This window comes from Gavialis gangeticus, unplaced genomic scaffold (genome assembly GCF_001723915.1).
Source record: "Gavialis gangeticus isolate Ggan-Ray unplaced genomic scaffold, GavGan_comp1, whole genome shotgun sequence".
In the NCBI taxonomy this organism is placed as follows: domain Eukaryota; kingdom Metazoa; phylum Chordata; order Crocodylia; family Gavialidae; genus Gavialis; species Gavialis gangeticus.
Window position 1 is genome coordinate 110,759,593 of NW_017728992.1, and position 12,600 is coordinate 110,772,192.

Below are 12,600 nucleotides of genomic sequence, written 5' to 3' on the forward strand. Positions count from 1 at the left end.
TGATACCAGTATAAGCTGATCCTAATAGAACTTTTGCATTACTACAGAAGCACTGCAGACACAAATGTAGTAAAACCATTGCAACTTTAACTCTGTTTTATTTAAACTTTTTTACTAGAGGCCATGCAGGTGTAACAGTTACATTTTAACAACTGATGTTTGCTCCTTAGCAGCAGCAGCTTCCCCTCCCCTTTTTTGAAGAGATTTAATGGTATGCTTGTCCATGGTTTCTGAAATCAGTGTAGTTTCTTTGCACTCTTGTTATGGTACCAGGGTCATATGCCAGAAATTTGTACCATCTTTAGCTAATGCTCCTTTCTCTAGGGAAAAGTCTGTCGTTCCATAACTACTTCTATTTCCTGCCAAAGTATAGTATTACTTAATGTTACTTCATGAAACACACAAACAACCCTTATATTCTGAATACAGCATAGAAAATAGGAAACATTTTAAAATATGTTAAAAAGAAACCAATTACCATTAAATCATTACTGTTGCCAGGTGAAAGTAACCTATTCTGAAACAAGTAAAAATAATTTTACATGGATCTAAAATCTGTGTTCTTTCTGTGGCCTCTTCTGTCAGCTCATGCCTTTCCATTTCCCCCTGCCTCCCTCCTCTACCCATTCTAATAGACCAAGTTCCCCCCTTCCCCCATCCCTTTATTGCATGCCTTAAGTAGGGAAGCTGCTTTCTTTCCTGGAAAAGAAGCATATCTAGAAACATTGCACATGCCATGCAGCCTCCAAGATACCTGCCAGTCTGGCAGTGAAAGGGGTGAAGTCCTGTTTTAACCCTCTCACAGCCATAGTTACTGGCTGAACCCTGTAGTTAGCGCCTAAAGCAGCAAGTCAACTTCTGGAAGTATCTTGATGAGACTTGTGATGTGGAAACAACTATTTTGTTTACAAGCATTTATATAAACAATTACTTAAGTAAGAACTAACAATCTTCCTTCTGCCCTTGCAAGGGTCTGGGACCTAACCTTGTGTGACATAATAAAAGTCCTCCTGGAAATATAGTGGCCTGCTTCCTCCCCCAGAAGTTTTCCTGGGATGCCATACTTACTGGACACTCATATTTGCCCAAGAGGACTTACTCTGTCACATAGTTGGCCACAACTCTGGAAAAATAAAAATCCCTACATTTTGTCTTCCAAAAACAAGATTTGCATTTTATTTGAGGATATGAGACATGTGAGAAAATACAACAATTTGTCGGTGTGTTGAATTTCACTAAGTAGCACTGCAATAGGTGAGTTATAGGAGCTGCTTTTCTAATATCAGCCCAAAACATGAGATTTGTAGGGCAATGGAAAGGGGAAAGCAGGTGGGGTTTTTGCATATGTAGTTGGACTAGTTATATACATAATATGTAATGTTAAGAATTTAGGCTTGATGTCACCAAGTGATCATTTGGCATCCAATTGTACAGTGCTTTCTTCCAAGTAAAACCAAAACAAAATTATTTTCTAAAATGTATCAAAAGATGGTAATATTTTAACCTAAAAAAAATTAAGTAGGGAGTTCTTCCTACCCCATGTGTCTGATTTGATGTTGACGCTACTGACTGACTAGCTTCATGTTGTTTGTCTGTCTGGTCACATAAGTAAATTGTCTGACAATCCAAGGGTTTAAATAAGTACATTAATTGTGTACTCTAGCAGAATTTATATATGGACTATTGTGTGTTTTAAGTGTGTGATTAGGTATTCCTGCATGATATAGTTATCCTCATCTAAACTTTGTTTACATTTCTGATAGGGATTGAACTTGTGCTGATGTCAGTGTGTCAGTGGAGAGTGTATGTTAGGAACTGGATCTCATGATGTACCATGAAAAGAGGCCAAATCCTATTAAACAGTGTATCCATGTTGCTCTTAGCTTAAGGTGACCTATGACACAGCTTTGATTGTAGTTTGAGATAAATGACGTGTGTTTAACACCCACTGTAAAATTTGATCTTGGGTAACTCAGTTGCATCAAGGGAACTACTACAAGCTAAACAAACATCATCTGATAAACCCAAACTGGTTCTTATTTTATTCTTTGTGGACCAGTGGAGAACCACATGGTTTAGATACAGGATATAGGGAAGTGTCTTCACATACAGTGACCACACATTAATGGAATCTGGCTAGACAAAGCTGTGGCTGGGATGATCTAGTTGGGGATGGTCCTGCTTCGAGCAGGGGGTTGGACTAGATGACCTCCTGAGGTCCCTTCCAACCCTAATTTTCTATGATTCTATGAACACAAGCTGGGTAACATGGTTCAGAGATAAACCTGCCCTAGGGTGGCATAACTTTAAGCCACCTGAAGTGCGCTTGAAACTAGTTTCGGGTGTTAAGGTGTAGACAATCTGGGGGTTAAGAGCTCCAGGAGCCACCTAAAAATAATGTGTAACAATGCCCTAAAACTCTGTCTGCCCTCGTTTTAAGGTGTCTTGAGCAATGTAATCTTACAGCTTCCTTTGGGAGATTGTCCTATGATCTGATAGATCTTACTGTTAAAAAGTTTTTCCTTGCATTTAGCCTCAATTTCTTGGAATTTCATCCTGTTCTAGTAATACTTAAGTAGCTGCTTGGGGTTTACATTTTCTGAATCCTTGTAGGAATTTCAGTTCCTCATTCCAGGTTGGTCATTGCACACTTGAATTGCACATATTTAGTGGTTAGCAAGTATGTCAGGAGTCTGGAGATTTTTTAGGCCCCCAATGAGGATGACTATAGTATTACAAAACCTCATTTTAAAGCTGTCATCCATTAAAAGTGGTTCAACAGGTCATTGCCTTAGTCTTTCACTTCTGAATTAAATGAATTTGACTCCATCCTACTAACTAGTTTAAATCTTGTCGCTTTCAAAACTGCTTTGCAGCTAGGCACCACTTTCCAGACTAGAATAGCAGAAGCGAGGACTAAAATCAGAACTGCAAGTAAGCATGAAGAGTGCCCTCTCTTTCAGAATTGCCTTGTACCCACAATATTTGTTAAATCCAGGAAGAATTGTAAGCATGTAGCAGATTGGAAAATAGGGCCTTACCTACCAAGTTTTAGGCAACCATGGGTTTAAAAAGGCACTTTTGTGAAAATATGCCTGTGTTCCTATCTGTTAAATGTGCAGGAAAATCTTTGTCTGCCTTTTTTTAAATCACTTTCGGACTCAGGGTATACTGATGACAGAAAAATTCACCAAAGACATGGGCACAGAAACAAGTTGCTATGAGGTAAGCAGGCAAGGATTTTCTTCTTAATGAAACAAGGCTAAGCTGCTGTGGGTTAGTATTCATGTGATGTAGAATAAAAGCATGCATGTGGCATTTTCTGCAAAGCACCATACCTCCTTTTACCTCCTGGTAACTGGTTTGTGTACACATTTTCCAAGTCTGTCTCTGACTTGGAATCTGTCTCTGACTTGCAGGCATAAGTGACCAAAATCCTCTTCTAACTTTTTATCTACATTTTTATATAGATTTTTAAGATTTATTACTTACATTGCTCATGCAAATTAAATCTATAGCTGAAGAAACTGAAATGACAATGGTGGTTCTCTCTCTGAAAATGTCATGGGCTGAAGATACTTTTCCCCCTCCCTCCCCCCACCTGAAAGAAGGCAGAAGAGGAGCAGTTCAGGTTTAGTCTATGGAGCCTGAGCCTCAGGAATAATATTTTCAAAATAAAGACTGGCCACTTTTGAAACAGGATCTCTTTGACATTAGAATTTTGCCATATGAAGTTGAACCTTATATGCCTGTACAAGATATATTTTTGGGGTGTTGCCCAATCCTTCATTGTCAGACATCATTTTGTATTGTTGATGCCTTGTATTATTGACTCCAGTGCTTCTCATACTGATACTTAGGTGCCCCTACCTTCATGAAATCTCCATGGACAAACATACACTTGGAGCAATTTTGAAAGGAGAGAACTGCTGCTCTGGACCCAGCAGTAGTTGTTATTCTGTAACAGTTCTGTCGTGCTGGAGTTTACAGAAGTTCAAGTGTAGCAAAATTGGTCTACCTTTAATCCTGCTTCATTGGGGTTAAAGTTGTGGCAATTTTTAGCTCTCTTGCATCACTATAACTTCATGCACATGTAACAGTTATAGCATAACAGTCCCATACAACAGAAGCAGCTCACTTTTCCCTTTTGAGGTTGCCCCTAGTGTACATTTGTTCATACTTCAATCTACCGAACAGTGGTGCTGCCCTCCTCTTCAGAGTGGTGTGAACCATACACCTTAGCAAAGCATTGCTTTCTTCAAAGCCCAGCCACATATTTTCAAGTGCAAGCACCATTGCAGCTTGCCTCACATATAGCTCTGGAGAGTGTTGGGATGATGATGGTTCACTGTAAAGCTCATAATTCATCTCTAAAGATTGTAAGCAATTTCCATTCAAAGTAAGCTACTGATGTCTGCCTTCTTGAATCTTTAGCCAGGATTGATTTGTAATGAAGGTTAGCTAAAAATACATGGGTGAAAATTGACATGGAAGTCTATCTAAGTTAAATGTAGAAATGTTCATCAGCTTTATGCAATACACTTCCAAGTTCTAGAATATACATTCATAACAGCAAACTGTGTGAGTGCTGTTTTTCTTTGCCTAAGGTGAGTCCTCCAGAAGTGTATCTGTACACAGATACAAATACATACTGAATTGCAGCAGAATACCGATAAGGACAAGGTAGACTAAGAGAGTCTGTCAGTTATTTATACTGAGATGAGACGGGCAATTCTCAATTTAAAAAAAAGAACCCCAAATCAGTCATTGGACATAACTTGTACTCTTTGCAGTATCTACAGTGTTTTAAAGGCTGTTGCTTGCATGGAATTTGTAATCCATTTATTTCCATTTTTATAGATTACCCATATTTTCACAGTTGCTTAATAAATACATTTAAAAGCATAATTAATATTGCTATTGCTTAACTGCTTGTAATCAGCAATAAAAATCTGTGTATTTGGGCCATTCTGTTCCTCTCTCCATTTTAAAATTATGCTATTATGTTTCACAACATCAATCTTTCTTGAAGAATTGAAGTGACCTGTCAAACATTGTAGAGTCTAAACACAGGCCCGGACAACCACCACAGATTTGGATTCCTGGAATATCACAGTACTGCTATTTGACATGATGCACAGAATGATTTTGGCTCTACTTGTGTATGTTGTTTTCAGTCTTCTAACTATGCCTTTCCGATTTGGGGATCTGAAAACTGTTTGAATAGCTACTGTTTCTAGCTGATAAACAAAACCCACTTAAAGCATCACTGAGTGTAGTGCTTAATCAAATTAGGTCCCAAACTGAGTCTTGAGATCCAAATATCTTAGGTTCTAACTGCATGAGAATGATAGCTTTGACGTGATCTAATTAAAATTAATTAAACAGAAAAACAGATATGTCAATGCAACCAAAGTGAATTCTCTTAACCCACTAGTGTCATTGTCACTCTGCGAAGGAATCAGCAAGGATGGGGGGAAATGAAATCTTTGTGTACATCAGGTCAAATGGCAATACTGTGAGATTCCAGGAATGAAAATCTTTGGTGGTTGTCCAGGCCTTTGTGTGGACTCTATCATGTTTCACAGATAACTTTAATTCTTCAGAAAAGATTTGTGTTGGGAAATATACTGGCATAATGGAAAGAGAAATAAAATCTTTGAAAATAACACTTGACTACAATATACAAAGGCTAATTTTTAGAGGCATGAAACAATTTATGATGCTGAGGAAAAATATACCTTCTACATACCTTTCCTTCTTTTTTACATCATAGTATAATATCATAATTCTTCTTTTCAGTTTGTTTCTCTGAGATGCAGCGTTTAGTGCCTGCTGGATAAATCAATACAGCTATTGGTGCTCAGACATAAGTTGGGGGTGGGGGGAAGTTCAGTTGCTTTTGGCATAGGAATGGGTCTTAACTCAACAGTTGGATGTGCTGAAGCTTTTTATATTATTTTTCTGTCCTATAAATTATTTTCTACCGTTTTAATACAGAAACACAATACGGGGCAGTCCTGGGAGAGCAATTAGCTTCTAATAATCAAAGCTGAACATTGAACCAGTACATAATATGTTTTAATGTAGCAGGCAAGGTCTCATTCCTAAAACAAATCTGCAGTCCAGGAAAAACATTGACAACTGATCATTTTTGCTATGGAGAAAAATTAAGTTTTAAATTACAAGCTTCTCCTTTCTACTGTCTTGGGCTTTTTATTCTTTTTTCAGTAGCTTTCATTTTCATTTTGCTTCCCATAAAAATCTGGGCTGCCTCACTGAGCTACATCTTGGCCTTCTGTCCATATCTTTTGCTTCAACAACTTCACTGTAAGACCTTTTGTTTTATTCAAAATGCCTGTCTTCAGTATTGTCAGGGGAGAGCTTCAAGAAAGATTTTCCTTGGCATTTATTACACTAATATTTTCCCAATTAAAAAAATATTCCCTGTACCTGACTGACTTATAGAGTATGTAATAGTCCTGTATTTTGAAAAGTGGTGCTTTATATAAATTTCATAATGAGGAAAATTTAATTTGAAGATGTGTTCACCCCTTCAGTCCTTGGTATCCAGCCATTTATTGCTGCTTTTGGCAGGAACTAGCTTCTCCAATGAACAGTTTCCTTTTAAGAAAATAATTAGCTAAGTCAGTTTTCTACTTTCAAAGTTCTCTGCAAATGTATCTTGCATGTTATGCTCCATAAAAATACTTACTCCTGTTTTAGGTTTTAGCATATATCAGTGGACATGCTGGATTAGAGACATAGTAGTTTAGCAAATTATTTAAGCACATGCATAACTTTAAGCACATTAACTAATGCTGGTGAGGTAGATACGACTTTCAGATGCTTGTAAGCATCTTGGTGAAATAGGACCTGAAATATACATAACATGAATTGTCAATCATAAGGATTTAATTTGAGGTTTCCACAATTCAAATGTATGCTGCTCTCTCACAAGAAAACTTCACTGTTGGAAGTCTGAAATAAACTTCTGCTTTGGACTTTCCCAAAGTATGTGGTTTGGAAGGAATTAGGTCAACAATGGAATGAATGAGTGCCAGCTCCTTCTCTCTCTTGGCTAGAGGTCCCCAACCCAGGGCTTATGGACAATGTATTGCCCATAAGACTCTGACATTGCTCCCAGCCACAGAGAATTAAAACAAAAACTGAGGTTGCAAGAGCAAAATCTAGTTAGCCACAGTTGTTGCAGAGTATTTGGATTGTAGCTTTTCCTGAAGATTACAAACTGACTGGGTTACTGTGATGGACAGCAGGTTTTATCATGGTATTTCTGTGTTAACCATGTTCATATTGTTATACTTTGTGTGACTCAGCTTTCCTCATTAGTCTACGCACAGAAAATGAAGGGTCAAGTGCCACAGCTGGCTATGGGTAGGACACGACAAGATGAACCTTTAGCATCAACAGTTTTGAATGGCTTTGTTGGCATCTGAACAAAGGTGAGATGTCAGATACCCAAGTGGTGTTCAAAGGAAATAAACGTGACACTGGGATAGCAGGTCTGGGTTGCCCACTTTCTCTAGAAGCCAAGCTTGGACAGACTTCATGGGGACTCTCTCAGAAACCAGACAAGGCTGCAACTGTCCCAGGCAAGCACCTCCCTCCACCCCTAGCCCCCTTCGTGGAGGGCACTGTGTGACAGTGACATTGTGTCAATATTGTACAAACTTGAGAGAGAGCCCATAAGAACTCACAATCTAAAATGCAAGGCATAACATATGAGTATGCTAACAAGTGGGCTAGAGTAGACCACTGGAGGTGTGATGATGAAAGATGTGCAAGCTCATACCTGGTCTATCTGTAGCAGCTAAGCAGTTGAAGGCCCATGTTCTCCACTAGTGTATATTGCTTTGTGAATTTAGTTGACGGTGTGCATTTTAAATCTGGGTCAGACTTTCAAAAGAAGTCAGCATCTTGGATACTGAGCTCTTTAGGCAATCTGGCCCCAATTATGAAAGTTTTGTATTAGAAAATCTGGCCCTTGTTACATAAATAGGACAGAGATTTTTGTTTTTCCATAGCTTCTCATTTTTCCTAGATGTGATAGTGTCACAACAGGTAATACAAACATCTTGAGTCACAAGTTTAGAATACCCTTACATTAAAGGAAAGATTATACCTAAACATCTCCCCAGCATGTTTTCTTTCAAACTAAGCAAATGCCCACCAACAGTGGTGGGGAGGGATTGGGCAAAAGAATCCAAAGTTGCGTTGTAAACTATTTTGAAAGAAGGGTCAGAAATGTTCCAAATAACTGGCTATATCATTAAGTGGAAGTTCTCCTTGGCATCATGTAGAATTCCTGTTTTAAACCAGCATGTTGTCCAAAATATATATTTGCATTTATAAACATAAAATTGTCATCTCCATCGCATTCATCTTAAGAAGTTCTCGCATCTGATGCCCAAATTGTGATGGAACATTCACTTACAAGCATACCAACACTATAGAAATAAGAATGCAACAAGTTGTTTAATGTCCATGGTGTTCCTCACAGATAGTGCTTCATGCTAAGCAATACTGCAAGTAGCAATAGACCTTCCATCACTGAATGAAGCTGTTGGTCTTTTTCCAGAATACCAGCTTTTGGAAGAGGGAATATAGGGTCATTACCTCCTTCTTAGAGAATGTAGATTTTATTCCATTTTGATAGCACAAACTTACTGAGCTCAGATCACTGGTGGCTTGATTATTCTGTGTTCTGTCTACTGTAAGAAACTATAATTTGGAAAAGCTGTGGTGTTTAAATAAAAAGAGTAGCTTAATTTGGGTTTTATCACTCCGCATTTCTTTTCCTATTTGTTTTTTAGAACCAGCAGGTCAAGTATGTTAATTTAAAAGTAAAGCGGTGATGATGTGCCTTAAGCTATAAAAGGAGAAAAGGAAATCCCACATGCCCAAGATGGTAGGAATTATCTGAAGTTTGAACTTTTAATATTTAGTAAGAGAGACAGATTTGTACCAAGCAAAACCCTCATTAATTCTGGCCTTGGAAACTTAGCTTTTCTAATAAGACTTAATAAAGCTTTTACAAATAAAAGGACACTTTTTTCTAAGTTCTCATTAGCAGTCTGCAACTCAATCCAAATGTTGATAAATGGTTCCTTCTTTGTTGTTTGCCAAGAGCAGTCTTTGCCCACCCGGTGCAGTCGGTGCGGTACAGGCATCATTTACCATTATGTTCTCAAGTGGGAATTTGTGGTAAGTTCCTGGTCTGAAGAATTTTACAGTACAGGGCAGTCAGATTTCTTCCTTGCATAAGGTATGCCCATACCTTGGTTAATTTTGTGGCTGCAGGGATGCCCAGGCTACCTTTTAAATTAATTGGTTTTGGTATGGGTAGCAGTCTGGCAGCAGTAGCACGAGAGCTCAGTGTGGGCCATGAAATGGGGTAGCCAGAAATGTGACAGTAGATGAACTATTCTGCCTTATACTTAAAAATAGTATCTGTTCCACTGTTGGATATCCATAGCCATAGACTAGTGCCTCGAGTAAGTCTCTTACTGCTCTTATTAACCCTGCTGACCCAGAACAGCTAAGAAGGATTGAGCTAGGTTTTATTCGTCTTTGTGCATCATCAACAGACATGTTTTACAGATGTGTTCTCTCTGAAGGCAGTGGTGCTGCTCCGGTGTACCTGGGGGCAGAATCCTTATTGTGAGAGAGGACCCAGCTTGAACTGCAGACCCAAGGTTGAGTTACGAGGCTGTCAGTTAACTGTCAAATTAGCGTTTTCAATTAGAGGTTACTGGGGCAAGAAGCCACACAATCATGTTGTTACTTTTCAGAATACAATTCCAATTCTGTTGCATGTTTTAAAGCAGCTTTGCAATTTAAACCTCACTTACTCCTAAAATTCTGTAGGCTCCCCATCTAACCTTACAATTACCAGTACTGCATCCTTCAGAAATGTGCCAGTGTTTTGAAATGTTCTTTATGTCATCCAATCTCATTGTTAAAATTTACTGATGCTATTTTTGAGATGTGCTTTTTGTTTATAAGCAAAACTGGATAACTTGCAAAAGGAGTGTACAAAGCCTTACATACTTGGCACTGGTCAGTAGGGCTAGGGACAGAAATAAATAATACATAAACCAGTATAAGTGATCAGAAACAAATCTGGAACACAACAGGAGTTCAGTGCAACACTTTCAAATGGCCAAATCCACTTTCAAAATGGCCAAAACAAGTTTAAGATAATAAAAATGAAATTGGTTTATTGAACTTCTGTCCCAGATCCCCTCCAGATTCAAGTTAACTCAGTCCCCCAGCACCCCAGGATGCTTTGCATCTCTCCTGTAAACTCCTCCTCCCCCCAGGGTGGGCAGGCGGGCCAGCCTTGGCCCAAGGTGTCTGGTCCAGCCAATCAGGGAATCGTGCTCTAGCCAACACCTGCCCCCCCCAGGTTTTGGCCTGGCCCACTGCAGGCAAGTGGCTGCATTTCTGGAATCAAAAGTGAATGTCTGTTCACTTGCTTATTGATTCAGTCTATGCAGATTAAACTAACCTGCAAAGACTGAATTGATTCAGCCTTGGGCTTTTTGACTGCTTAACCTAAGTGTAATAAAGGGTCAAACCAGTCTTAATCAATGAATTTTTCAGGCATACCAATTATTACATTTCAGATACAAACACTTTCCAGTTTACAAGTTGTTTCAGGATTAACACTCAGAATGATTCTGACATAACGGAGAATGTTTGTATCTATCGCAGTCAGCATTTCCATTGGCACAAACAGTCACCCCAGAGGTATCTAGCCAAGCTAGTCTGGCTATTTCCCATTATCCCCATGGACACAAACATTACACAATAGCAGCTCTCAGAACTGCTCTAATCTGGTCTGTCTTCTGTTTCCTGGGCAACTGTACTCTGGCTGCACTCATCCCAGCATAACTGTCATTCTTAGCTCAACTCATTCCTCCTGTGGCTACCTTTCCGAGCATGTTAGGCAAATCAAACTAACATCAGTCTGCTTGCCTCAGCATTTCTACTAGATGCTATACAGGAAAGACTGTATGGCATGCATAAGAAAAATACTATGTTTATAAACTTGTCCAGCTGTGGATGTTTTAGGGTGTGGAGTATTACACAAATACAATTTTGGAATAATTTATAATGAAAATTCCTGACAGTTCATTAGGTTTGAGGTTTGTTTTGGGGTTTTTTTGTTTCATTTGCTAGCATTTTTATGCATTTCATTTCCAGGTAGTCTAAATATGCTCCAATATTCACAGGAAAGTTTATATTTCGCTACACATGCCTGGATTTTAGCTGATAGGAAGTTGCTGTTCAAAGATTCTTTAATTTACTGCCATTCTGCTGTAATAACAATTTTGATATTTTTGGGTTAACAAAAAATAAGATCACTCCTTTTGTATTTGTCCTGGCTTCGCATATATTTCTCCACAACACTCCTGTCCCTGGAAATCTGTAAAGTGTTTCTGTCTCTGTTGAAACACAGTATGTGTGTTTTTATACATAAAATTTACTTTCTTATTTTATGCTTTTTAGTAAGCTGATTTTCTTTTCAGCACAGAAGCTTTAGCGGGTGTCTATAGCTATTGGTTAAAATAAATCTGACTCATAAATCAGGAAATCCAGCTTAATTGACTAAAACTAGCTACCCAAAACAGGAAAAACATATTGTCAGGGAACCAATAAGATATAGCTCTAAATGCGCATCTGAAATAGGTATACGAGTAAGAAGTTGCTAATTTTATACACCTCCTGAATTTCATACACTTTTATAGACTAATGTTGAGTTGTTTTGGAAACTGAAGTTTTGGAAAAAGATGTCCTTAGTTGATGTTATGCTGATGTCATGATTGTAACTACATGAACTTGATTATTTCAGTATATTTAATATTTAGCACTTTTTGAAGATATAAGCTGTTCTAAGAGCTGCATAAATATTAACTGACACTGGACAAGGGGACGATATCATTGTCTTTACAGCTGGGGGAAATGATGCAGAGTTGTTAAATGACTTCAAAGTCACGCAACAGTAAATGGCATACAGATTTAAATTGGGAGTCCCAGATTCCCAATCCTATTCCAATTCCTTTAGTTAGAAGACAGAGTAGATATACAAGTGTGTGTGTACCATTATGTTCTCAAGCGGGAATTTGTGGTAAGTTCCTGGTCTGAAGAATTTTACAGTACAGGGCAGTCAGATTTCTTCCTTGCATAAGGTATGCCCATACCTTGGTTAATTTTGTGGCTGCAGGGATGCCCAGGCTACCTTTAAATTAATTGGTTTTGGTATGGGTAGCAGTCTGGCAGCAGTAGCACGAGAGCTCAGTATGGGCCATGAAATGGGGTGTGTGCGCGCGCACGCGCACACACGCACACACGCACACACACACACACACACACACACACTGCCTTCTGACTGACTTCATACTAAAAGTACTGAATATCTCTCTCCAATTCCTTTAGGCCAGTGATGCTCACTATTTTGGTCCCATGGGCCAGGTAAGGGGTGCAGGGCTGGTCTGAGAGCCAGTTTGGACCTCAAACAGGGGGCCTTGGAGCCCTGCACTGCCCCTGTCTGGCCTTGCCAGTTAGGATTGGGTC

The 12,600-nt window shown here is 38.8% G+C and overlaps 1 protein-coding gene across 3 annotated transcripts in view; it reads left to right on the forward strand.

Annotated features, from left to right (window-relative positions):
• Positions 1-12,600, forward strand: part of MAPRE2 (microtubule associated protein RP/EB family member 2) — a 122,196-nt gene that overhangs the window by 36,417 nt on the left and 73,179 nt on the right. The gene's annotated exons all lie outside the window — the stretch shown is intronic.